Source organism: Vombatus ursinus, unplaced genomic scaffold (assembly GCF_900497805.2).
Source record: "Vombatus ursinus unplaced genomic scaffold, bare-nosed wombat genome assembly UNPS02009918.1, whole genome shotgun sequence".
Classification (NCBI taxonomy): domain Eukaryota; kingdom Metazoa; phylum Chordata; class Mammalia; order Diprotodontia; family Vombatidae; genus Vombatus; species Vombatus ursinus.
Window position 1 is genome coordinate 2,929,838 of NW_020949696.1, and position 25,701 is coordinate 2,955,538.

Below are 25,701 nucleotides of genomic sequence, written 5' to 3' on the forward strand. Positions count from 1 at the left end.
AGTTTCAGCTATGTAGCTAACTGAAAAAGGCTTCTTCCAACTGCTGGCCAACTAAAAATCAGTCCACACATGCTTCCTTCTCTCCAAGGTGCTTCCCTTACAAATTATCACAATTCTTTTGAAAGTAGCTCCTTAATAGCCAGTGGGCCTCCTTGTCCTTTTCATTCATTCTTTTGCATTCTTGGTACAGTCCCTAAACATGGGAGTTTCAAAGGCCAGTAGACTGAACACCCATGATAAAAACCATGGTCACATACCTCTCTGCTTTTCTGTTTAGAGGTCATATCTCATGGCATCCCCAGGAAGTGTGGGCTTGACCAAGAAGCCCACAGATGTGACTGCCATTGGCCACCATAGTCTCACTATTCTACACATATCTGTGATCCTTGTCACCTTCCTCTTTTTTTCTCCTTCCCCTCCCTTATTTCTCTTGCAAGGTCCTAAAATCTCCAGCTATATTGGGAGAAGCTCCTACCTTCAGGCCCATGGTGGGAAGAAATAGAACTCCCAGGGTCTGTGTGAGAACTGCTATACTAGCCTCATTTCATATCCTCTCTGTTCTAGCCAAAGTGGACTACATTCTTAGCTGCTCCCCAAGCTTGGTGCTTCTGTCTCCATGATTTTGAACAGAGATGGAGCAGTTTCCCCAGTAAAAGGTAAGTTTCTAGAGGGTTGGGATGGATGCTGTTGCTCTTTGTCTTTGCATTTTCAGCTCCAAGCACAGTGCTTTACACATACTAGGTGCTCAAAAAACTTTTGCTTCATCAAGTTGAATGTATACATAAATTCCACTAAGTAGGGAAGGCACCTAGATTCCAATGGAGGTGTAATTCCAGATCACAACAGTAGAGGGCATTCAAGCTCCTTCTTATCATGGACAAAGAGGATGCAGCCTATGATTTAGAATTGGAAATGACCCTGAAATCTAATTCACGGTCCTGGGAATTTCCCCAAAATCATACAGGTCATAGCTAGAAGAACTGGGATTCAAATCCAGGTTTTCTCACTTTTAACCCAGTGATTCCAGTATCTCATGCCTTCCACTAGGCTAGGCTGGAAATCACTAAGTCCAGAAAAGAGAAGGTGGCTGAGCAATATTTTTCTCTCTCCCCAAAGAATGGAAATAGAGTTTCTCTCTCTCATTGATTTAACTCCCCACCCGCCCCCTACATATGCTATCTGTGCAGCCCTGCTCCTTCCCCTCATTTAAGAATGAAAGCAGGGGCTAGGACTTGGGTTAGGAGTCCCGGGTTTGAATTTTGGCTTTGATACTTACTTACTAGCTATGTGGCCTTAACCACTCTGAGCTGATTTTCTTTTCTGTTGAATGGGCACATTTGCACTTTGTACTTCTTCTCTAACATGACTGTCATGAGAGAGACTTTGTCAGGTGATAGACCTAGAGCGAGAAGGAGTGGCCAAAGCTGTCTAGTTCATGCCCTCCATCTGACATAAGAGATGATCACTGGGACTTGGGAGTTACTATACGTGTAATCCTACGTGTTCTTGATTGGCTCCAGGGTGACATGTTATAATGGAAAGATCACTGGATTTAGGGTCTAGATTCCTATGTCCTCCAAGCTCCCATTCCATCAGTCTCTAGCTATGTTGAGTAACTCTTCCGAGCCTCAGCTTTCCTATCTGTAAAATGGGGATGAGACTAGCAGGCCTGCTTCATGTGACTATTGTGAACAAAGTGCTTTCTGAACTGTTAAGCATTTTAGAAAAGGAGTTAGTTTTTGTCTTTGGTATGCTCAGTGCCCAGCACAGTGCCTAGAAGATAGTAACTGGTGCTTAATTAATGCTCGTTAAGACAATTCCAAAAGACTCATGATAGCAGATGCTATCCACATCCAGAGAAAGAACTGATGGAGTCTGAATGCAAATCGAGGCATACTATTTCCACTTTTTTTGGTGATTTTTTCCTTTTGTTCTGTTTCTTCTTTCACAACATGACTAATGTGGAAATGTTTTACATTGATTGCGATGTAAAATTTACAATGATTGCACATGTATAACCTATATCAGATTGCCATCTTAGGGAAGGGAAAGGGGAGAGGAGAAAAATTTGGAACTCAAAATCTTATAAAAAATGAATGTTGAAAATTGCCTTTACATGTAAGAAAAAATGCTTGTTGAAGGGGCAGCTAGGTGGCACAGTGGATGTCTGGGCACACTAGCCCTGGAGTCAGGAGGACCTGAGTTTGAATCTGATCTCAGACACTTACTAGTTGTGTGACCCTGGGCAAGTCATTTAACCTTCACTGCCTTCAAAAGAAAAAAAGAAAACAAAAAAACCTCAAATGCTTGTTGACTGATGGAGTGGTGAAGAAGGACCAGAATTACAGATTGTCAGAACCAGAAAGGTTCTCAGGAGACTTCTGTATTAAATATTGAGAAGATCTGTGTTCAAATTCCACTTCTGAAACTAATCAGCTATGTGGCCATAGGTGGGTCACTGAGCTTCTAGAAAATAATAGAAAAAAATAACAATGCCTGTCATACCAAAATTGTTGTGAGGTTCAAATAAGACAAACACTTTGAAGACTTTAAAGTGATATCTAGATGTCTGTTGTTATTATTATTATTATTATTCTTCATCCCTCCAAAGCAGTTATCTACCCAAACACCTCTAGTAATAAGGAACTTAGTACTTCCAAGGGAATTCATTCTATTTGTGCTCAGCATGCATGAGAAAAGTGGAATAATAATATCTAGCACTTATATAGTATAAATTGGAGAGCACTTTACCAATACTACCTCGTGCAATTCTTGAAACAGCCCTGGCAGGTAGGGGCTATTATTATCCCCATTTTCCAGTTGAAGAAACTGAGGCTGATAAAGGTTAAGTGACTTGCCCAAGGTTATCCAGCTAGTAAGTATCAAAGGGAAGATTTGAACTCAGGCCTTCCTGATTGCAGACCCTGTGCTCTATCCACTAAGCCTCCTAGCTGCCTTCATGGAACTTCTACCAGGGGAGGGGAACCTGCAGCCTCGAGGCCACATGTGGCTCTCTAGGTCCTCAAGTGCGGCCCTTTGACTGAATCCAAACTTCACAGAACAAATCCCCTTAATAAAAAGATTTGCTCTGTAAAGCTTGGACTCAGTCAAAAGGTCACACCCGAGGACCTAGAAGGCCATATGTGGCCTCGGAGGCCGCAGTTTCCCCACCCCTGTTCTACACATTGCTCCTAGCTCTTACCTTTGGTTCCAAACAGGACAAATCCCTCCATGAGAGCCCTTCTAACAGTCAACAATTCTAAAAGTTAAATAGTTAAAGTTAGTGATTATGTTAAATAGTTAAAGACAGTGACGATGCACCTTCCTCAGTCTTCTTTTCCCTAAGCTAACCATCCCCAGTTCTTGTAACTGCTTATCTGTGTTCAAAGCACGGGCTGATTTCTCTGCTAGAAGTAAAGGCAGAGAGGCTTAAAGAACCTCTGGATTATCAAGAAGAACGAAATGCTCTCTTAAAAAAAAAAAGCCTTCAATGTGAACATAGAGAAGTAAAAGGATCAGAGGGACCTCAGCCTGTACCAGGAGGATGTGGCCACAGGAGAAAGAAAACAAGAAGTCAAGGACCCTCTGAGGAGGAAGCATTGCTTGTCCCCTGCGAGATAATGACGTGGATGTGGAGGTGCCATCAAAAGAGGGAACTTCCAGTAATGGGTAGAGAGAGAAGTCGTGGTGTTGGCACGTCATGTGGTTGGCTCCTCCCTGAGGGGGGACGCGGGCAGCCAAACATAATCCATCTCAGTAAAACAGGAGAGGTCTGCCGTCTTGCCAGGGCTTGATCCTGTCATGTCACAAAGAGCCTGTCGATCCGATGACTACTATCTATCCCTGCATATCATGGTATCGCCTGAAGGAATCCAGAAAACATCGCTGAAGATGATGAAATCTTGGGCAAGAGCCTGAAGGAAGACCTTGGGCACCCAGCTGGTGGGGTCACAGTATCAGTGGGAAGAGAGGGGGTGCAAACTTGGACTATACTGGTAGTGAGGGAGATGTGGGGACCACAAGCAGCCAAGGCAACTCACCCTTGTATTGCAGCACCCCAATGTCCTGTCCCTTCCGGCGGTGTCCTCATGCTATGTTCTGAATGTAGCATCTCTACTGGGCAGGCCATTAAGCTGTGCTCCTTGGCTCTTCTCCTTTATAGTTCAGCTAAACTGGTCCAATCTCTGTTCCCCAGATGGCATGCCAGGCACTCCATCTCCTATATAATTTCATTTGCATTGGTCACCCTCCATGAGTGGAATGCATTCGTTCCTCATCTCAATCTCTTAGAATCCTCCACTCCACCCCCCCCATATAGCGTAAATACCACCTTACAAATGAAACTTTGATCCCCAGTTGTGAGTGGGGATAATTACCATAACTACCATAACTACCTTGTATTTATTCTGTATATAGTTTTTTGTATACACATACATATGTACATGTTGAATCCTATGACAGATTATAAACTCTTTAAGAACAAGGCTTATTCCATTTTTTTGTATTTTTATTGCCAGAGCCTTACACATAGTAAGGTGGTTAATAAATAATTGATGATTGATTGAATTCCTCACACTCTTATGGCACAATAATATTCTTTCAGTCATGTAGTGGTTTGTTTCTTTTTTTATCCATTCTCTAGTTGATGAACTTTGCTTCCAGTTCTTTGATAAAAAAAAATATTGCTATAAATATTCTGTCATGTGTTGAATCATTATTTCTGTCTTTGACTTCCTGGAGGTATATGCTCAGTAGTAGGATTTCTGGGTCAAAGGTTCATAGGATCATAGACCTTGAATTGGAAGGGTATGGACAGTATAATAATTTTTCTGTTATAATTCCAAATTGAAATCTAGAATTGTTGGACCACTTCAGAGCACCACCAACATTGTGCCTTTCTTTCCACAGCCCCACCAACATAAACGGGTCTTATCTTTTGCTGATTTGCAGGGATTGAGATGACCCCTAAGAGTGGCTTTAATTTTTCTTTCTTTCACTGTATGTGATTTGGAGCATGTTTTCTTGTGGGCTTAATGATACTTTCATCCTCTAAAAGGTGGAGAAAGTAACAAGGAGAGCTGCTATTCTGCACCGAATTCTCACTAATTAGGAGCTACTGATCCTGAAAAACGGAAATTATGAGAGCCTTGGAGGGAAGTTACCAGCTTAGAATTTGTGATGCAGAAGGAGAGGAAAGCCAGCCATAGCTTGATATGTATCCACATTTGGTGAGACCAAATTTCAAAGGGTTCAGAGAAGGCATAGGTAGGATCCCAGGGCTAAAATTCTGCAGGGAAAGTCAGCCTAGAGGAAATGGGAAACTCTCAAGAATGAAATTTTGAAGACAAAGTTCTGATAAGAAGGAAAAGTGGAAATTGTCTAAACAGACTGATTTAGAGATATCAATCTTTTAACAGACACAGAAAATGGTGGCAAAGTCACATAATGGTGGATGAACACAGAGTGTAGCAAGGCCTTGTAAGAACAATGTAAAAGTGTGCTAAAATTCAGAATGAGCGGAATCTTGCAAGGAAAGTCAAGGACAACAAAATGGTATCTTGTTTTGTTTTTTTTTTTAAAGCAATATCAGGGGGGAAAAGTAGGGTTCAAAGAAGAATTAGGGGCACATAAGATGAGAAAAGACAGAGAGAAGTAAAGCTACTCAATTCTTAGTATGTTTTTTCATCACTGCCAAGAAAAACAATCTTTGTACTGCGAAGGATAGTGCAAAGAGGACTCAGAAACCATATATGGAATAAATATACAAATAATAAAAATGAATAAATAAACAGCAAGGGAGTAAGACAGTACCTGGCTGTCCCTGCTGAGTTCAGGTTGCCAGGCCCTCCCTCTGCATCGAAGGAATTAGTGGATATGATCACTGATCTTTGATAGACCAAGCAAAACAGGAGAAACACTGTTTAAACAGATAAGGGCAAATGTCGTGATTTTCACAAAGAATGAAAGAGAGTGGAGTCTTCAAATCAATCCATCAGCAAGTATTTATTAAACACCTACTATATTCCAGGCAGCTAGGTGGCACAGTGGATAGAGTGATGGGGTTGGAGTCAAAAGGACCTGAGTTCAAATCTGACCTCAAACACTTACTAGAGATGTGTGACCTTGGGCAAATCACTTAACCTTGTTTGCCTCAGTTTCCTCATCTGTAAAATGAGCTGGAAATGGCAAACCACTCTGATATTTTGGCCAAGAAAACCCCAAATGGAGTCATGAAGAATTGGATAGCAACAAAAATATTCCAGATGTTTTGTTAGATGCTGGAGATACCTGCACAAAATGAAACAATTCCTACTCACAATCTTATATTTTAATGGGAGAGACAACAAGGACATACGTAAATGTAATGGGGGACTGGTCCCTGAGCCCAGTCTTTACGAATATTTGCTGAAAGCCTCTGATACAATTCTTCATGTGGAAGAAGCTGGGGAGCCTGATTCTGGGAGAGTTGTGATAGTGTGTAATGGAAGTACCTTTGAGAGACTTTGGAGCTTGCATAGACATGCTCCAAAGATGTTCTATAACTGGTTCTGGTCCACTTCCTATGTGATGAAGAGGGACCTATTGGATTGCATAGCTGGAACTGGGAATGCATTCAAAAGTCACTAGTAGACTGGAACCCTGGTCCCCTTCTCTTCAGTCCTTTGACTTCTTGAGACAATGTCATGAGGAGAAAGGTCTTGGGCCTTTCCCATTCATTACAGGTAGCCTGTAAATATGGGTCTTGTTTCTTTGCCTGCATCTTTCATTTTAGGTGAAGGGACTGGAAGCGAAGATCTTGTGAGTTTCCAGAAGTCATGAGGGTGGGCCACCAGGAAGTCTGGGAGCGGAGTCCATGCCAGAGTAATAGTCAACCAGTCTAACTTTGAGGCCCCAAGAATTGAGGAGCAACCTTCAGGTTCCAGCCCACGGGCAGGTGAGTCATGTGTTCATCTAGCAGCATCATTACATTTGGGCGTGAATATGGTGGGGCCAATGCTACTGTGAAATGGCCAATGAAACTGTTACGTTTGAGCACACTCTCCCCAGAAGCTGAGATGCTATAGGGAACAGTGTACCCCTATAGTATTGGTTGTACTTCTGTTCTTGTTGTATCTGTAAAGTAAAATCCCTTTATAAAAGCTAATTGATGTCAATTGATTAAATAAAACAAGGGTGCTAATAATTGGAGGCTAATGGTGGGGGGAGGATCACGCTGAAACGGGGGCTCCAGTCAATAGCATTAGAGACCTCAAGCCCTAAGGGATACCCCTAGAACCCTGAGAGGGTGGTTTAGCCGACCTTCATCTGGGAGAATGAGGCCAGAGAGTACTTGCCACACACTGGCTTCAGATGGGGAAGTTCAAGGCCCTTCTCCCCGCAGCATCATCTCTCTTCTCTCACTGGATGACACCAGGCAGGAAGAAGTTACCTGAAGAGAAGGGAACCTCTGGTCCACTAGTGATTTTTGAATGCATTCTCAGTTCTGTTTACATGGCTCATCACATGGCAAGTGGACCCAAAGCAGGCATTGAATGCCTATGAGTGCTCCAAGACTCTTCAGGAATGCTCCAGGAAGTTGGCTCCACGGTCTATTCCACATGAAGAACTACATAAGATGCATTTTATAAATGCTCTTAAGTATTGGGCTCAGTGGCCAGTCTACTATTGTTACCATCTTTATCTATATAAAGTAAATAAATACAAATATATACAGAATAGTTAAATACAAGCAGTTGGGGAGGGAAGATACTAACTGTAGGGGAGGAAATCAGGAAAGGTTTCATGCAGAATGATACTTGGAAGAGAAGTACTCTATGATGTGGAAGTTAGGAGGATTCTCCATTTCAGGCAAATTCCCAAAAATGGCAGATGCAATGTCATGTGTAAGGAGCAGAGAGGCCAATTTGGTTGGATCCCAGAAGGTGGAATGGGAGGGTAATGCTCGGTGAAGCAGGAATGATGAGTTGGGGGGCATTTGTCTAAGAGTTTTAAAAGCTAAATGGAGTTTATATTTTACCCTAGAGGCAATAGTAAGCCACTAGAGTGGATTGAGTAGGGGATTCATGTGGTCAGATTTGGGTTTGAGGAAAATAACTTAGGCAGAAGTGTGAAGCATGGAGTGGAGTATGGAGAGGTTTGAGGCAAGGAGATCAATTAGGAGGCCACTGCAATAACGTAGGCCAGAAGTGATTAGGGCCTGAACTAAGGCAGTGGCTGAGTGGACAGAAGGGTGCAGATGTGAGAGGTGTTGTAGAGGTAGAAACAACAATATTTGTTGGCAACTGTTGGGATATGTAAGGTGAGAGAGGATAAAAGGTCAAGCTTATAAACCTGGGAGACCAGAAGGACCATGGGGCTTTGACAGAAACAGGGCAGTTCAGAGGAGAGCAGGGTTGGGAGCGGGATGAAAATGAGTTCAGGTTTGGACACGTTGAGGTTAATTAAGACGTCTCTGGGACCTCCAGCTTGAAATGTTCAATGGAAGCAGGGACTGAAGATCAAGAGAGAGGCTGGGATTGGACATAGAGTTCCAAGTCTTCTGCAGAGAGATGATAATTAACTACTGTAGGACAATGAGCTTGAAATCAGTTCCTGGAAAGAATTATTAATGGAATTCCTAGTGAATATCTGGGAAAGGATACAGTGATTATGGCCAGTGCAGCTTCATCAAGAGCTGGTCCTGCTAGTGTAAGTACTGTCCCTTTAAGGTGCTGTCCTTTTATATGGATGAGTTAAGCCTGCTCAGAATTCTAAGAGAAACAGTTCCTGAAACAGTTACTCACTCAGAGTTCTAAGACAGACGCTACTTATTTTCAAATGAATAAGCTGTAGTATATTGAAGCTACATAGAATGGTTTTTAAATTTTTATTTTTTTAATTTAAAAATTTTTTAAAAATTAAAAAAAAATTAATTAGTAAGCATTTATATTCTTTCCCACTCCTACCACGGGAAAAAAGAGAAAAACAAAGCCTTTGTAGCAAATACACACAGTCAAAACAAATTTCCGCAATGGCCATGTCCAAAAATATATGTCTCATTCTATATCTTGGAGCCTGTCTTCTCTCAGTCAGGAGTTGGGTAAATATGCTTCTCCATCGGTCCTCTGGAATGGGGATTAATCACTTCACTGATCAAAGTTCTTAGATCTTTCTAAGTTGTTCTTCTTTATGATGTTGCTTTTGTATAAATTGTTCTGTTTTTGTTCATGTTACTCCATCAGTTCATATGAGTCTTCTTGAGTTTCTCTGAAACAACCCCTTTTGTCATTTCTTACAGCACAAGGTATTCCATTTCCTTCATAAACCATAATGTGTTCATTGATTCCCTAATTGATGGGCACTCCATTGGTTTCCAGTTCTTTGCAACTACAAGCAGAGCTGTTTTAACATTTTTTTGCATATATGAGTCCTTTCCTTCTTTCTTTGCTCTCCTTGGGGAATAGGCCACTAGTGGTATTGTTAGGTCAGAAGACATGCAGCTTAGTGGCTTTTTGGGCATGGTGGCAATTTGCTTTCCAGAACCGCTGTACCAATTCACCGTTCCACCAACAATGCTTGTTTTCCTGCAGCCCCTCCAACATTTGTCATTTTCCTTTTTTGTCATCTTTGACATGAGGACTGTTTCATGATATGGGACAAATATAACTGATCAGATCATAGAGGTTGTGAATTTGGTTTATTAACCATAAGGTAATGGGAAGTTAGAGAAAGCAAAAAGGCTTGAGAGCAGACATGATAAGGTAAAATACTCACTGATCAGAGTCCAGGGTCACAGGGCTGGTACCTTTGGTACTAGTTGGAGGTGGAAGCTGGAAAGCAAGGATGGCAAAGAGATGCTTGGGAAGAACAGAGTGCTGGTATCATATGAGGACACATCTCAAAAGTTTGCAGAATTCAATGGCAGGAAAATTGTTTTTGTTGGGGACCCTGTTTGCTTCATTTTGTTAAACAAGAAATAGATACCCCACTGTCTTCCCTCATTGCCTCTACTAATAAGAAACAGGGCTAAACATGGTGCCCACCTATAGGACAGGTAGGTGGCTCAATGGATAATGTGCTGAACCGGGGGTAGAAGATCTGAGTTCAAATCTGACCTCAGACACTTACTAGCTGTGTGATCCTGCACAAGTCACTTACCCTCTATTTGCCTCACTTTTCTCCTCTATGAAATGAGGATGATAGCAGCACCTATATCCCAAGATTGTTATAAGGATCAAATCAGATACTATCTGCCAAGTGCTCTGCAAACCTTAAAGCACTATATAGATGCTAACTATTACCTATATATCTACAGTGGCTAATTCATACCAGGTACTTGAGACTTCTATTTTCCCATTCCATTCAATTTAACTCAAGCTTTGTTGTTGTGTCATTTCAGTTGTGTCCAACTCTCTGTGACCCCATTTAGGGTTTTCTTGGCAGAGATACTAGAATGGTTTGTCATTTCCTTCTCCAGCTCATCTTACAGATAAGGAAACTGAGGCAAACAGAGTTACATGAGTTGCCCAGTGCCATGCAGCTAGTTAAGGGTCTGAGGTCGAATTTGAACTCAGGTCCTCCGGACTCCAGGGCTGACATTCTATCCACAGTGCCACCTAGCATCGATGTCGATAAACTCTTATTAAGCAACTATTCCATTGTGCTCATTGTGTTACGGATACAAAGACAAAAAAAAAAGTCCCTGCCCTGGAAAAGCTTCCATTCTACTGGGTAGTGCTGTTCTATTTTAATCTTTAATTGATATATTTGATATATAACTTTGACCTCTGCTAAAGTCCTCTTCAGGTGTCTTATCTGGACATGGGGATGAGTTGGGGTTCTTAAAGGTGATTCTAGTAGAGCATGAGCTTTGTCAGGTCCTACTAAACTGGAAAGGCCTAGTACTCTCCCACCTCTATGTGTACTGGTAGGTTGGGGCCTCAGAGCTCAGTTAGACATCCCCTCAGAGTTCTAGGGGTACCATGAGGCATTTGGAGCGTATCTTTCTAATGCTATATCCCAAGATCCCCCACTGGGTGCTTCCTCCTCTTCATGTGGCACCCCAAAGTCTGTGAAACACTCTCCCATCAGTACACATGGCCAGGGTGGGAGGAGACAGAGACCAAGTCCTAAGCTGAGGCTGGGGGCAAGGACTCTTCTCCTTTCTCCTCTCTTCCCAGCTGGCTGGTTTTGCTTGGTTTTGCTGAACTGATTGTGAAAATCTTTATTATAAGAGAGAGCTTGCTGTGTAGGGAAGGAGGAAGGATATATTTAGAAGCAGATGTGATATAACCAAAAAAGCATCAATAAACATTAATTTTTAAAACTGTAAGCTAAGGAAAAGGACTGTTTCATGTTTGTTTTTATATCCCACCATCTAGCATGGTTCCTTACACGGAGTAGGTACTTTAATACATGCTCGATGAATTGCGTGAGAAATCAAGCGACAGAAACATAGCTGTGAAGTATCAGAGCTGGGATCTAAACCTGGTATTTTTTCCACTAATATCCCATTTCCATGGATTTGGCATCAGAGCCCCCTAATTCAAATTCTTCCTCTGTTACTTGCTCCTTGAGTGCCTGTGGGCATGTCACCAATCCTCCCTTGGGTCTCACATCCCTCATCTATAAAACGGGGTATTGAATATTGGACTAGAGACAGTAATGACTGATATATATATATATATATAATACAAAACTCTGAGGTTTTTAAAGCACTTTATACATTTTCACATCATTTTGATCCTTACAACAACCCATTTGTAGATAGGAAAGCTAAGGCTCAGAGAGGTCAAGTACTCACCTTACTAAGGTGATACAAAGATAGTAAGTGAGGCAGGATTCAAAGCCAGGTCTTTTTGACAAGTTCAGTACTCTAACCATTACACCACACTTCTTCAGCTCCCTTCTACCTAAAACTTTACTCCAGGCTCTAAGGTTCTATTTTATTTGAGCCAGAGCCTATTATGAACCTTACACAGCCAAGAACAGATACAGGGTTCTCTTCAGATTGGAAGTTAGAACTCCTAATCATCTATGGATGACTCGTAGGTATCTGGGTCTCTCTCTCTCTCTCTGTACTGAAGTAATACTGGCAACCTACCCCAGCTTTTGATCTACCTCCTCTTGGTCTGCAGAAAGAGTGATCACTTTAACATTAACCAGAAACGGGAATGTAGTTATAATTTTGCCCACCAGGTGTCACTTTACTCCACCCGCCATTCCAGAGGTTGATGCAAACACCAAAGATTATCCAAGCAGCCCACCCTGGATAAGCTACAGGATTGAAAAGACCTGGAAGTAAAGAAATATTCGCTGATCTGGGTAATGGATGAACACAGGGGATGAGACAACGTTATTGTTTAGGAGTTTAAAAACTAGACCGTTTATGGCATTAGAGTTTCCATCTTCACTCTCTGGGCCATGGGCTAGCTAGCTCATTCTCTCCTCCCTAGGTTGTTATTACAGAAGCAGTCAGGTTTTCTATAGTTCCATGGTTTATTCAACATAGTAAAATTGTAAAAAAATTTCAAAGCACTCCCCTTCTGTGACTCACTTTGCCAAATTGTCACCTCCACTCCCTCCTTCACCTACAGGTTGTAAAAAATGAATGAGGGGGGAGGGGAATGGGATGAAGGACACAAGCAGAGAGGTTGAACTTGGCAGAAAGGTTCACCTCTTCCTTTAAGCCTGGATGGAGCAAACAGGAAAGAAAGGGGAATTCGGAGGGGATTAAAGAATTGGGAAAAGGAGTTTGAAACAGATGGTCACCATTTTCTTGGTAAAATCTGAGTGGTCTTCAGTTGTGAGGACAAGGTGAGGGGCAGGGGTAGGTGTCTTGAGGATAGAACAACAGTTTCTATGGGAAGAACAGAGGAAACCAGGAAAGACTAAAAGACCTGGGCCACAGCAGTGATTAGACAACAGACATTTGAATGGTTTCAGACTGAATTGTTGTGACTCCCTCCAGCCCTTATAGCAGGAATGGAAAAGGCAAATGGTAGAGTTATCTAGGTTAGGGGCAGGGCCAAGAAAGATGGAGATGAGGAAGATGGAGATGAGGAACGAGAGACTGGTAGCAGAGGAAAGGAGTTTTTCTAAAGGCAGCGACATTCCATTGTGGGAATTTGAAGTGGAAAAAGAGAGGGAGGTAAAGGATAGTCGTACTACTAGATAAACAATGGATTATCAATCTCCTCCTCCCCCATCTAGTTCTCGAACAGTTTAGAGAGCTCAGATTTAGAGTGGAAAGAGACCATAGACTAATTCCTCCCTTTTACAGATAAAGAAACTGAGGCTCAAAGAGGTAAATGACTCGCCCAGGTTTCACACAGGGAGTAAGTGGCAGAGTTGGGATTTAAATCCAGGTCATCTAAACGTGAAAATTTATAAGAGGGAGGGGAGGAGTTTCCAGAAGCAGTGTTACACATTGGCATCTTTTGTTTCCATATCACTTATGTTTCCAAATCTCTCTCTCCTCCCTTCCTTGCCCAGAGAGCCAATTCCTTATAACAAAGAATAAAAAAAAGTAAGAAAAAAAAAAGCAGTTTAGCAAAACTAACCAACACAACAATCAAGTGTGACAATCATTCAGGATTCCATACAAGGTCCTCTGTATCTGGGAAGGAAGGCTGGAGGGGTGTTCCTCATCTCTTTTTCAGGATCAAACTTCATTATTCTAACGATACAGCATTCAGTTTTGATTTATTTTTGGTTGTTCTTTCCATTGACATTGTTGTAGTCATTGTCTATGTGGTTTCCCTGGTTTGGCTCACTTCACTTTGCATCAGCTCATATAAATCTTCCCATGTGTCTCTGTATTTGTCAGTTTCCTATGCTGTGGCAACATTCCATTCTATTCCATAACACAATTTGTTTCACTGTTTCCCAATGCATGGGCATCTACTTTGCTACTATGAGATATTTTGGTGCACATGGAACCTGTTGGACTTAGGTCCTCCTAACTCCGTGTTAAGAATTCCTTGTGTGTGACCTCAGGTGATTTCACTCTACCTGCACCTGTTTTTCCATCTGTAAATTGAAGACATTCCTTTTGTCAGGAAAGCAAGAGAGGAACACATGAGCTTGAAGCTACCCTAAACAGACCATCCACATTCTGCTTGAAGAATTTCCTCTAGTGGAGGAGTATGGGTATAGAATACTGCACACACTAGTAGACACAGTTACATATTGCTTGGTTTTCCTGAGTTATTTCTCTTTCTCTCTCTCTCACAGAAATCTTTGTTGCAAGCATAACAGGTATGCAGACCCCCATTACATAAGGGAAGACTTACATGATGTGTGTATGTGTATGTGTGTGGGAGACATATATACGGAAATAAATATAATGTAGCAGCAAAATGTATCAAAATAATTTTTTAAACCTCAAAAAAACCTTCAAAACCACAAAAAATAAGAACAAAATGTATCAAAAAATAATTTTATAAAAGATTGGGGAAAATGTCCCGGTTCCTTCTCCAGCTGCCCCCAATATTGTGAGGCAATGGAAAGAGTTTTAGATTTGGAGTCAGAAGAACAAGGTTCAAATCCCTGTTGGGGATATATTTAGTACTGGTGTGACCTTGGGCAAGTCATTTCCCTTTCTTTGAGTTGTTGTTAAATGTAAAAATGAGAGAATGTATGAGGGGGTTTCAAAGGTCTCTTTCAGCTCCAAATCTGATGGCCTCATAATTTCTCAAGAGCTAGCTGGGGAAGGGGTACAGTGTGTGACCTGGGTGCAGAGCAAGTTGAAATAGAGACAGCCAGGAACCCTGGCTTCAGCGGCCACCAGCGCTTGTCAGCTTCTCCTCTGCTAGGCAGCTAAGGCACTCTGCATGAACTTGACCACAACTGGGGAGCTTGCCGAAACCTCAAAGCCCCTGTTTAGCACAAACCAATCCAACACCAGCCTCCAACGGGACACAAGGGCTTTTTTGTTTTTTTTTTTTAAAGTACAAGGCAGAACCTTTATTACAACTTTTTTTTTTTAAATTTTCATTCATAGGTATACAACATCTGAGAGACAGATATGGAGGAGGGGAAGGGAAGGGATATTATTATAAAATGTCACATTTATTGCTACATTACTGTTATATACAAGACAGTTCTCAAAATCTACTTAAAAAAGTTAGGATTATTTAAAAATTCCAAATAATCCAGCCAGCTGTTTTGACACTTGTATAAAATTACTTTTTTTAAAAATGAGAAACAAAACAAAAACCAGTCATCTTGAGGCACTCAGAGACACAATTTCCCCCTAATTGTGAATTCCCCTCCCCACCCCACCCCAATAATTTTTTTTCCTTTTTGCTGGGTTAGGAATATATATGTGCGTGTATATGCATACATATATACACACACACATATATGCATACACACACATGTATATTGAATAGTTCAAAACTATAATAATGTGTTATCTGATTTAAGCACAAGGTTCCTCAGTCATGAAGCACATCTGGATTTACAGGCAGGCAACATCAACACCACAACTGGGGTCCAAAGAGGACACCAAACAAAACAAAAATACATGCTCCCCTTCCCCAACCAAAGATTATGGGGGAAAAAACCCACAAACAAAACCAAAGAAGAAACACTACTGGTTTCTCAGTCTTCCTCCCCCCAGTTTCTCTTCCTGGGACCCAGGGCTCCCAAGAATTCATGGGCTGGGTGACTGGAGGGGAAAAGCGTGTGTGTGTGTGTGTGTGTGCACACACGTGCACACATGTTGGGGAAAGAAATTGGGGAAGTTTTGTTCTCTGCTGATGGTTTCCACTACCTGGCTACCAGGGAGGAGGGAGGGAAAGAGGTAGGGCTTGAAGCGAGATTATCCATTTTGTCCTGACCCACCGAAAAAATGAGGCCGAGCAGTGCTGAGGGCAGCACCCAGAGGGAGGTGTGGCTGGTGGGCAGAGGGGATCTGCTTTCTCAGGGGGTGGACACAGTTGGGAGACACTGATAGTCAGATGGCATTTTCTCTGGCCCTATGAAGCAGGAGCCTCTTGTTCTAACCATGTGAAAATAGAGGAGATGCCAGCATCTCCCTACTTCCCAAGACCACATGTGGCAGCGGAATTACTGTTCCTTTCTCTGCTCCCTGCCCCACCTAGATTTTCAACTCCTTTTCCATAGCTTAGTGCCAAACATTCTCCTACACCTGAAATTGCTGCGTGACCCGTGTTGCCCTATCACTTGGTAGAGATAGGCTTAGGCCAACCCTATCAGCTGTCCTCTGACGGCAAGTCACGAAGCCCACCCATAGGGAGACAGATTCCCAGGGAATATCTTGCTTGTTACATACTAGCTTTGTGACCTTGGGCAAGTCACTTTCTCTGGGCATCAGTTCCTTTACCTGTAGAATGACAGGCCTATGAGATCCTTTCTATCTCCAGATCTACCAGCTTATGATCTCGTGAACACCACTGGGACTTAAAGACTGACCCACTGCTAACTCCATAAAGCAGAGCATTCCCAGGCAAAAGTCCTGACCCTTGGGAGTCAAGATGAAAATGGAAGGTTGGTTCCTTTCATATGGAATAGCTTTCTGTGCTCGGGCTTCTCTTCAAGGTGTCCAAAGGGGAAAAGAGTGGTAGGCTTGCTCATGATTTCCTGGCTCACACAGGGGGCAGGGGAAGCTATCCATCTCATAAAGTAGAGGGTAAGAACTGGCCTCTCTCATAGAACACAGCGCAGTTCCTCCTCCGTTCCTGATCACAGGACAGTTAGGAAGTCCTTCCAGGCCAGATGCATACGTGCCCCCACTTGACCCAGAGAAGGAAGCCGAAGAAGGGATATAGAAGGTGCAGCCATCCTAGCCATGGAACCCTGGGCCACGAGGTCATGCTCGCTAAGAGATCTGAGTGACTACTATCTGGATAAGGGTGGGTACGTAGGGGCAAAGTAGAAAAGGTATTAATGTTAGAGTCACATCACAGACCCAGCGACTCCCCAGTGCAGGTCTCTCCCACTTGGCAGGAAGACACTATCCTGGGGCATATTTCAGGTTGGGCTTGGTAGTTTCTGAATGGCCAGAGGCAGCAGCTCCTAGGCCAATGCCAGAGAACAATACTGCTCATTGCTTGGTAGCCTTCTTACAGAGTCTGAGCTGATTCAAAAAGCAAAGCCCCATTCTAGGAACTGGACCAGGCTGGGCTTCGGCATGCCTGGGACTTGAGAATTTGGGGTTCCTGGTTTTTGTGAGTGTGTGTGGGGGAGCAAGGACAAGTTATTTCTGTGCTCTTGGCTATCGGGGAATGAGGATCATGAGTGTGTGAGTGGCAGGGGATTTGGGGGTCGGGGGGAGGCTGTGCAGGTTGGACATAAACTTTGGTCTCTCTACTGGGCACTTTCAGCAGAGGTGACCAAGAAGGGTCAGCCATGGGAGATGCAGTGTGCCTCATGCAGGTTAGCTCCACATAGGATTACATGCCTTGGCTGGCAGTGCCAGGCAAGGGACCATCCTTTATTGGGGATGGGGAGTGTCTTCCAAGATTTTCTCCCCAACCCAGCTACAGGAAAAGAGCCTGGGGTCTCTAAGTCTCCCCTAAAGCAAGTGATGTTTCAAGGATCTTGATGACTGGTCCCGGGATTCTTGGGAAAGCTGTAATAATGAATTGTTTGCATGGCATCCCACCAATGTCTCTGGATCGTGGAATCCAAGCTCTTTCTGATGGCTTTCTTAAAGAGAAAGGGGCAGTGGGGAGGAGGCTACACTACTAATCTGAGAGACTGGTGGTAGGGGAGAGAGCACAGAGAAGGTGGCCATCACTGACACGGAGATTCCCAGCAGACCTTCCTTCACAGGATCAAGTCTGGAAGCAAACTTTCCGACATGGGTTGCAGTAGGTCACACTGGGCGAGAAAAATACGACGTGAAGCTTTCTGGCCAAGAATTGAGTCAGGCTCTCCCCTGAAGCCTGAATCTAGCAACCCTCTGGCAGAAACAAGGGGATCAAGTTTGTCCGGTGGGTCTTCCCTACTCAGCTGGGTGACCCTCCTGCCTGATCTGGGTCCATGTCCCCAGCAAGGCCCCTTTCCATCTGAAGTCATGGGCTTCTCATAGTATATGGACAGGGTCCTAGACTTAGGATTTCACTGATTGAGGACATTCCCTCTGCCATTGGGCACTGGCATCTTTTCGGCAACTTGTGGTCTTAGAAACCAACATGGAATTAGTTGAAATGGCTTCTAGATTGTGACCGGATCTATGATTTCACTGATTTAGGGAAACCACTACACTGGGGCAGGTAGGTCTCTTCCTTCTCCGCATCTCGGTCAGAACTGTCTTGTGACTTGACCCAGGACACACAAGCCAGGATAGGGTAGAGGTGGGTAGACGGGGGAGAGGCAGCCAGGTGTGGTGGATATAGGGAGGACTACGCCAGTTTATACTTTTTGGTGGGAAAGGGAGGAGGGAGAGAGAAAGAGCAGCAATGTTTGTGGTCCCCCCTCCCAGCCCCGTCTAGTCCAGAAAAACTCCCTACACCAAGAAAGCAGGGAATAGGGAGCCTTAGGAAGCTCAGCCTCTGGGAATACAGGGGAGGGAGCAGGGAGAGAAAGAAAGCCCTCCCTCTGCCCACTTCCTCTCAATCTGAGGTGGCTCAGAGCAAGGTGTGTTTAGTCCATGAACTCTATATGGAAGATATATGTAAGACATAGGGAACACAAGACTTGGACAGTTGGGGTAGGTGGGGAGGGGGGAGCAGAAGGGAGCCTTGGAACAGATTTAAAAAATAACAACACAGGAAAAAGTCCCCTAAATAAAACCACTAAAAAAAAAATCAAGCCCAAACAGAAAAAAACAAGATGAAACTGAGAAACAGCCACATGGCTCCATTCACACTGAGCGGCTTCCCGAGGAGTCAACCTTGCTTTTTAACCCAGTCTCTTTTTAATACAACTTTTAATAATCTGGTTGATCGTAGAGAGGCAACATTTAACTATAGAAACAGCAGCAGAAAAGCATGGGACACAAGACTTTTTTTTTTTATACAAAAAAATTTGTCGCTTACAAAACATACGCAAAAGAAGCTTAAAAAAAATCCCAAAGGTATCGCTATTTTCTTCTACATAAAAAATCTCATAACTAATGTTCTTTTATTCTCCTTTAAAAAAAAAACAGCAAACAGAAATATGAGGCTTAGGCACAATTTGCTGCTGGCTGTTTGTGAACAAGCCAAGTTTAACACAGCGTCTCCCCTTCTTAACTGAGTGATATGTATTGACTCTTCCATTCTTTATACTTAAGGCAATTTTTTTGATGAAGTGTTTATTTTCTCTCCTTCTTTCCCCCTTTCTTTAAAAAAAAAAAAAACCAAAAACCAAAAACCAAAACCAAATCATTGCTCCTTACGGCATGTGCCAGGGTCTCCCATGTTGTGGGAAGGCATTGGTGGGAGGAGGGCCAGGATTTTCCACTTTAGGAAGATGGGTGAGTCACAAGGCTTCCCGGGGCAGCGGACCTAAGAGAGAAAGAAAGGGCCAAACAGCCATTATGGCATGTCATAATGATCAAGTAACAGCTTTGGGAAGGTCTTTACAACATGGAATTTCAGAGCTGAGAAGGACCTTAGGGCATAGAATGTCAGAGCTGAAGGCTGATGGGCCATTCTGTTGTACTCAGCCCTGGTCAGACCACATTTGGAAAATGGTGTTCAGATCTGGAGGCCATCGTTTAGAAGGGCAGTGATAAGCTGGAGAGAACCCGGAGAACGGTCATAGGATCACAGGATTTAGACTCTGAAGGGACCAGAGAAGCCAGCTAGCGCAAGCCCGATTTTACAGATGTTGCAGAGGTGGTGAAGAGCCTTGAATGTAGGCTGTATAAGAGTCAAATGAAGGAACTTGGAGGAAAGGGGGTGTTCATTCTCAAGAGGAGAAGACTCCAAGGAAACATGGTACCCACGTATTGGGAGGGCGGCACATGGAGAGAATGTCTTAAGGGGCAGAACCAGAAGCAGTGAAGAGGTTGCTAAAAGGTGACTCCTAGGCTCTCCACACATGGAATGGACCCCTTGGGGAGGTGGTGGGTTCGCCTTCCTCGCTGGTCTACAAGCCAAGGCTGGGGGGCTGCTTGTCAGGGTTGTGGCCAAGACGGTCTTTCGGTAAGGTATAGCTAGATCCAGGACACAGGGTCCTTCCAACCCCGTGGTTCTGTGATCCTCGAGAATGCTGAATGTCAGGGCTGGGAAGGACCCCAGAAGAAGTGAGGCAGTGTGGTGCTAGATTTGGAGTTGGAGCACCTGGGTTCAAGTCTCAACCTGCAACCCTTACTAGCTCTGAGACTTTGGGCAAATTATTTAACCTCCTTGTGTCTCAGTTTCCCCATCTATAAAATTGGTGAGGGTTGGGAGGAGGATGTGGGACTAGATAACCTCTGGGAGCCCTTCTAGCTTTGGAGGTAGGACTCTAGGAGAATGACGTACAAGTGACCCTCAGAGGTCCTTCATGCGAATGGGTGGGTACCGGACCCCACTGGAGAAACATAAGCAACTGGCATTTCTGGACTATGTTTTGGACATAACCACTTCTGTTCCACATCTCCATTTCCTTTTTGTATTCTGGCTCACCTACCTCCTCTTGGCTCTAGCCTTTAGTTCAGGGCCTCTGGGGGTGGTCAGAGGGTGGAGCTGACCTCTCCTCCCAGAGAATGATTCAGGAGCACAGGATGACAGCTGACCAAGGGGATAGGGATGGCAGGGATGGAGGTGGATGTATTGGGACAGAGATGGCTTTGCTTTGGCCCCAGACCAAGAGCTGGCTGTGTCATGGGCAATGAGTACAAAGAAGGGCCCAAGAGGTTTCCTGCCATTGCCCAACCTCTACTGGGCTTGACTCTGACAACTGTGAGGTCATGAATTCAGACCAGAGAGGGTAGTAGTGTGGGGGTGGGAGTCTGTGAATGTGCACGCACAGGCGCACTCCTGTATGTGCAGATTTTCAACTCAATAAGAAAACCTTTTTTTTTTTTTTTTTGGCTAGGCAATGGGGTTAAGCGACTTGCCCAGAGTCACACAGCTAGTAAGTGTGATGTGTCTGAGGCCGGATTTGAACTCAGGTCCTCCTGAATCCAGGGCCGGTGCTCTATCCACTGTGCCACCTAGCTGCTCCAGAAACCTTCTTAATTGGATGTAGAATGTAGAATGGGCTAGGCTGAGAGGCAGCAAGCCTACTGTCATTGACATGAGCACGTTTTACGTGTTACAGAGGTGACCAGGTGGTGCAGTGGATAGACCTCTGGACCTGGAGTCTGGAAACCTGAATTCAAATCTGACCTTGGACACTTTCTAGCTGTGCAACCCTGGACAAAACACTTGTCTGCCTCAATTTCCTCAATCATATTACCTTTATAAATCACCCATGTTTTAAGGATAAGGAAACTCAATGGTCTGGGATGGTGGAGTGTGCAGAGTGGCCTCTGAACCCCCCAGGTAGTTTGCTTCAATTCAAACCCCAGTACTTGTTCTGGATTTGGGTACCCTTCCTACCACACCAGACTGTCCTGCCCACTTTTTTTGGGGGGAAAGCCAGAAGATCTGGGTCCAGCCTGGAATGTCCTAACCATGTAATTTGAGAAAGTCATTTCTCCCTAAGCCTTGGCCCCTCTTCTCTAAAATGAGGCCAGTATAGTGGTGCAGTGGAGAGAGCATCAAGCCTGGAGTTGGGAAGACCTGAGTTCAAATCCATCTTCAGACACTTACTGGCTGTGTGACCCTGGGTGAGTCAATTCACCCTTTTTGCCTCAGTTTCCCCATCTATAAAATGAACTGGAGAAAGGAATGGCAAACCACTCCAGTATCTTTGCCAAGAAAACCCCATGTAGGGTCGAGAAGAGTCACACACCTGAAAACAACTAAACAAGAACTATTCATTATTCTGTCCACCCCCACTAAGGCTATATTGGCTGAAAAAGAACCGTAAGCTGGTCAAAGGATATGAACAGGCAGTTTTCAGATGAAGAGATCAAAGCCATCTATAGTCATGTGAAAAAATGTTCTAAATCACTACTGATTAGAGAAAAGTGCAAATCAAAACAACTCTGAGGTATCACATCACACCCATCAGATTGGCCACATGACAAAACAGGAAAATGAAAAATGTTGGAGAAGATGTGGGAAAACTGGAACACTAAAGCATTGTTGGTGGAGTTGTGAACTGATCCAACCATTTTTGGAGAGCAATTTGGAACTATGCCCAAAGGGCTATAAAAATGTGCATACCCTTTGACCCAGCAATAGCTGGGCTATATACCAAAGAGATCATACAAATGGGAAAAGGACCCACATGTACAAAAATATTTATAGCAGCTCTTTCTGTGGTGGCCAAGAATTGGAAATTGAGAGGATGCCCATCCATTGGGGAATGGCTGAACAAGTTGTGGGATATGAATGTAATGGAACACTATTGTGCTTTAAGAAATGATGAACAGGCTGACTTCAGAAAAACCTGGAAAGACTTGTATGGTCTGATGCTGAGAGAAGTGAGCAGAACCAGGAGAACGTTGTACACAGTAACAGCCACGTTGTGTGATGACTAATATTGATAGACTTAACCCTCCTCAGCAATGCAAGGCTCTAAGACATCTCCAAAGGCCTCATGATGGAAAATGCTATCCACATCCAAAGAAAGAACCATGAAGTTTGAATGTAGATTGAAGCATACTATTTGCTATTCTTTTTTCCTTCTGTTGTGTTTTGTTTCCTCTTTCTGGTGGTTCCTCCTATGGGTTCTAATTCTTACGACATCACTAATGTGAAAATATGTTTAATAGGAATGTATATGTATAGCTTATATCAGATTGTACGCCGTCTTGGGGAGAGAGGGGGAGAAAAATTTAAAACGCAAAAGCTTATGGAAGTGATTGTTGATAAATCAAAATAAATTAATTTAAAAAAAGAATATTCAATGCTCATGTGTGGGCCATGTCAATGTAATAAAAATAATAATGTCAAAAAAAAAAAAAAAAAAGAACCATAAGCTAGATCATGTGGATGGAAGAGAAGGAGCCCTGAGTTTGAGTCTTGGCTCGAGTATTTAATAGATGGGAGGCCATGTGGATTGTTTTACCTCCTCAAGCTTCACCAATGAAATGTAGGTTAGAAAATTTGCACCTCCTTCCTAGGAAAGCCACTGTGGGAGGAAAAAAAAGGAATCTGTCACCTGGAAAGCGTTCCAGCTATGGGGTTATTGTCGCTGTTGTCCAGAGTCAGAGACAGCTCAGCCCAGTTCTGTAGATGGGTTCTAGTATTTGCTCTCAGGGCGAGGTTGGATCCAATTAATTCTTCCTATAAATGAAACTCATCTCCTTTTACTCCATCCACAGAGGAGAAGAGGGATAGCCCTCTTAGGGTGGAGTCATTTTGGGGGTGGCAAGCAAACAGTCATGAATTATGAGGAGAAAATTGGGGGGGCTCTGAAGGAGGGGGAGGCCATCAAGTATCTGCCATCTCATCCGGCAGCTGACCAAACAAACAAGCTGTACCATCCCTGCGGGAGGAAGAGACACACCCCAACTAGAGCTCCAGGCTGTTGCTCTAAGGGGCTGGGTGCCGTTCTACATACCACAAGGATGTGTAAGGCCCAGGTGCTTTCTGGGGCCATGTTTTTAAATGATGCTGTGTTATCTCTTACCACATACAGACTATTCTCAGTTATCTGCAGGGGGGAGGTAGATACAGATAACCCTGAATACTCAAAGATCTAAACTTATGGTTTGGATAAGGCAACCTAAGCTCACAGAATGGCAGTTCTGGAAGGGCTATTAGAGGTTATCTAGTCTGATGGGGAAACTGAGGCTGAGAAAGGGTAAGTGGCTTGTTTGTGGCATTAAGCAACTGAGCCATGACTTAAACTCAGCACTAAGGACCCCTGATGTGGCGCTCCTTCCAGCACTGTGCCTGGTACACAGAAAGCACTTAATAAATGCAGTCTGTTGATCATATTCCACCTCAGTATCAGGAATGACTGAACATAGCTTAGTCTTTACTAGACGGCACAGAAATCGCATCAATAGTAATAGGAAGTGCTTATATAGCGCTTTACAAGCGTTACCTCATTTGATCCTCACAATACCCCTCGAAGGCAGGTGCTATTATTGTCCCTGTTTTGCAGATGAGGAAACTGAGGCAGACAGAAGCTAATGACTTCTTCAGGGCCAATCAGCTAGGTAAGTGTCTGAGGCCACGTTTGAACTTAGGTCTTCCTGACTCCAGGTCCAATGCTCTATCCATTGTACCCCCTCATTCTCAACACCAGTTACCAGGCAGGGTTATAATATTGTGAGGCCTGTGGGGCCAAACTACTCTTCATTTTGAGTTCTCATATGTGCTTTTCAAATCCTGCCTCAGACCTTTATGCACAGCATGATCCGGAGCAAGTCCCTTAGCCTCAGCTATTATATTATAATTAGATAATATTATTATATTAAAAATATAATATAATATTATAACCGTAATATATATCATGAGAAACTTGAACGGTTATTGTGAAGATCAAATCAAATGATATTTGTAAGGAGTTTTTCAAACTTTAAAGCATTAATAACAACAACCACTACTACTACTACTACTACTACTACTAAATATTATACATTCTTCTGCCTCCTACCTCAGACGATTATCAGTTTAACAACTTCTAGCGTAGTTCCCCCATACCTCCTTTCTCAATTGATTGTGGGCTTGGTAACAAGATAGCCCAGCTGGTTATATCTTTATGTAAAGTAAGAGTAAATATGTTCCTGAATGAAGATCTCGTTTTCCCTTGTGAGTGTCTGCACTTTGGTGGATGGCCTTACGCCCACTATTTTGGCTGCCCACAGGGATTTCTGGTGGGTCACCAGACACGAGAAGTCACCAGGTGAGTGAAACATTAGTTATAATCAGGGAACTCTATATAATAAGGGCAAGGTTTGGGGGGTTTTAGGAAGCCCTCCATGCGGACTTCAAAGTCTTCACATGAATAGATAACTGTGGTTTGCCTGACTCAACTCGACCCAAGCAGATGTGGTCTGGTGGGCAGGGCAGAAGTCAATGGGCCCAGTATCTCTCTCTCTTTTTTTTTTCCCACTTTTTTGGTGAGGCAATTAGGGTTAAGTGACTTGCCCAGGGTCACACAGCTAGTAAGCGTAAAGTGTCTGAGGCTGGATCTGAACTCAGGTCCTCTTACTCCAAGGCTGGAGTTTTATCCACTGCTCCACCTAGCTGCCCCTAGGGTCCAGTATCTCTTAATGCAGCCCGAGATGGTCTGAGCTTTTGGGGCTTACACCTACACCCACATACACCCACACATTTGGGCATGTGCACACATACATATATGTCACTCACATGCACACACACTACATACATCACATAGGCACGTGCACACACGATAAATCACATGCTTGCAGACCACTCAAACTCATTTACAGCCCACCATGTCACTCCCTTCTAGTACTCAAGAAGTTGATTTTTTGCACGCAAGTGTGAAGCTTTCTATTTGTCCCAATCAAATCCCAGCTCCGTAGATTTGGTTCAGTGTTGCAGCCTTTCTGGGAGCCTGACCACAGCACCTAGTGTGGCCACTCTGAGTCATCTCACATGGCGGCTATCCAAATAAGCGGAGGCACCAAAAGATGGCCAACTCTACAATGAGGACAAGCTCCATGGCCAACTGGAGAACTTCTCCAGACAGTGTTGGAAGCTCAAGGCACGAGTCTTGGAAGTGGGGCAGGCGCTTCAGGAGATAGGG

The 25,701-nt window shown here is 43.6% G+C and overlaps 1 protein-coding gene across 6 annotated transcripts in view; it reads right to left on the reverse strand.

The window, feature by feature from the left end:
* Positions 1 to 18,845: 18,845 nt before the first annotated feature.
* The window catches only part of TCF3 (transcription factor 3), a 103,014-nt gene continuing 96,158 nt past the window's right edge, over positions 18,846 to 25,701 (reverse strand). For all 6 annotated transcript variants that reach the window (XM_027853230.1, XM_027853231.1, XM_027853233.1 and 3 more), the window contains one exon: positions 18,846 to 19,439. The gene's annotated coding sequence lies outside the window, so the exon portion shown is untranslated. The remainder of the gene's footprint in view (positions 19,440 to 25,701) is intronic.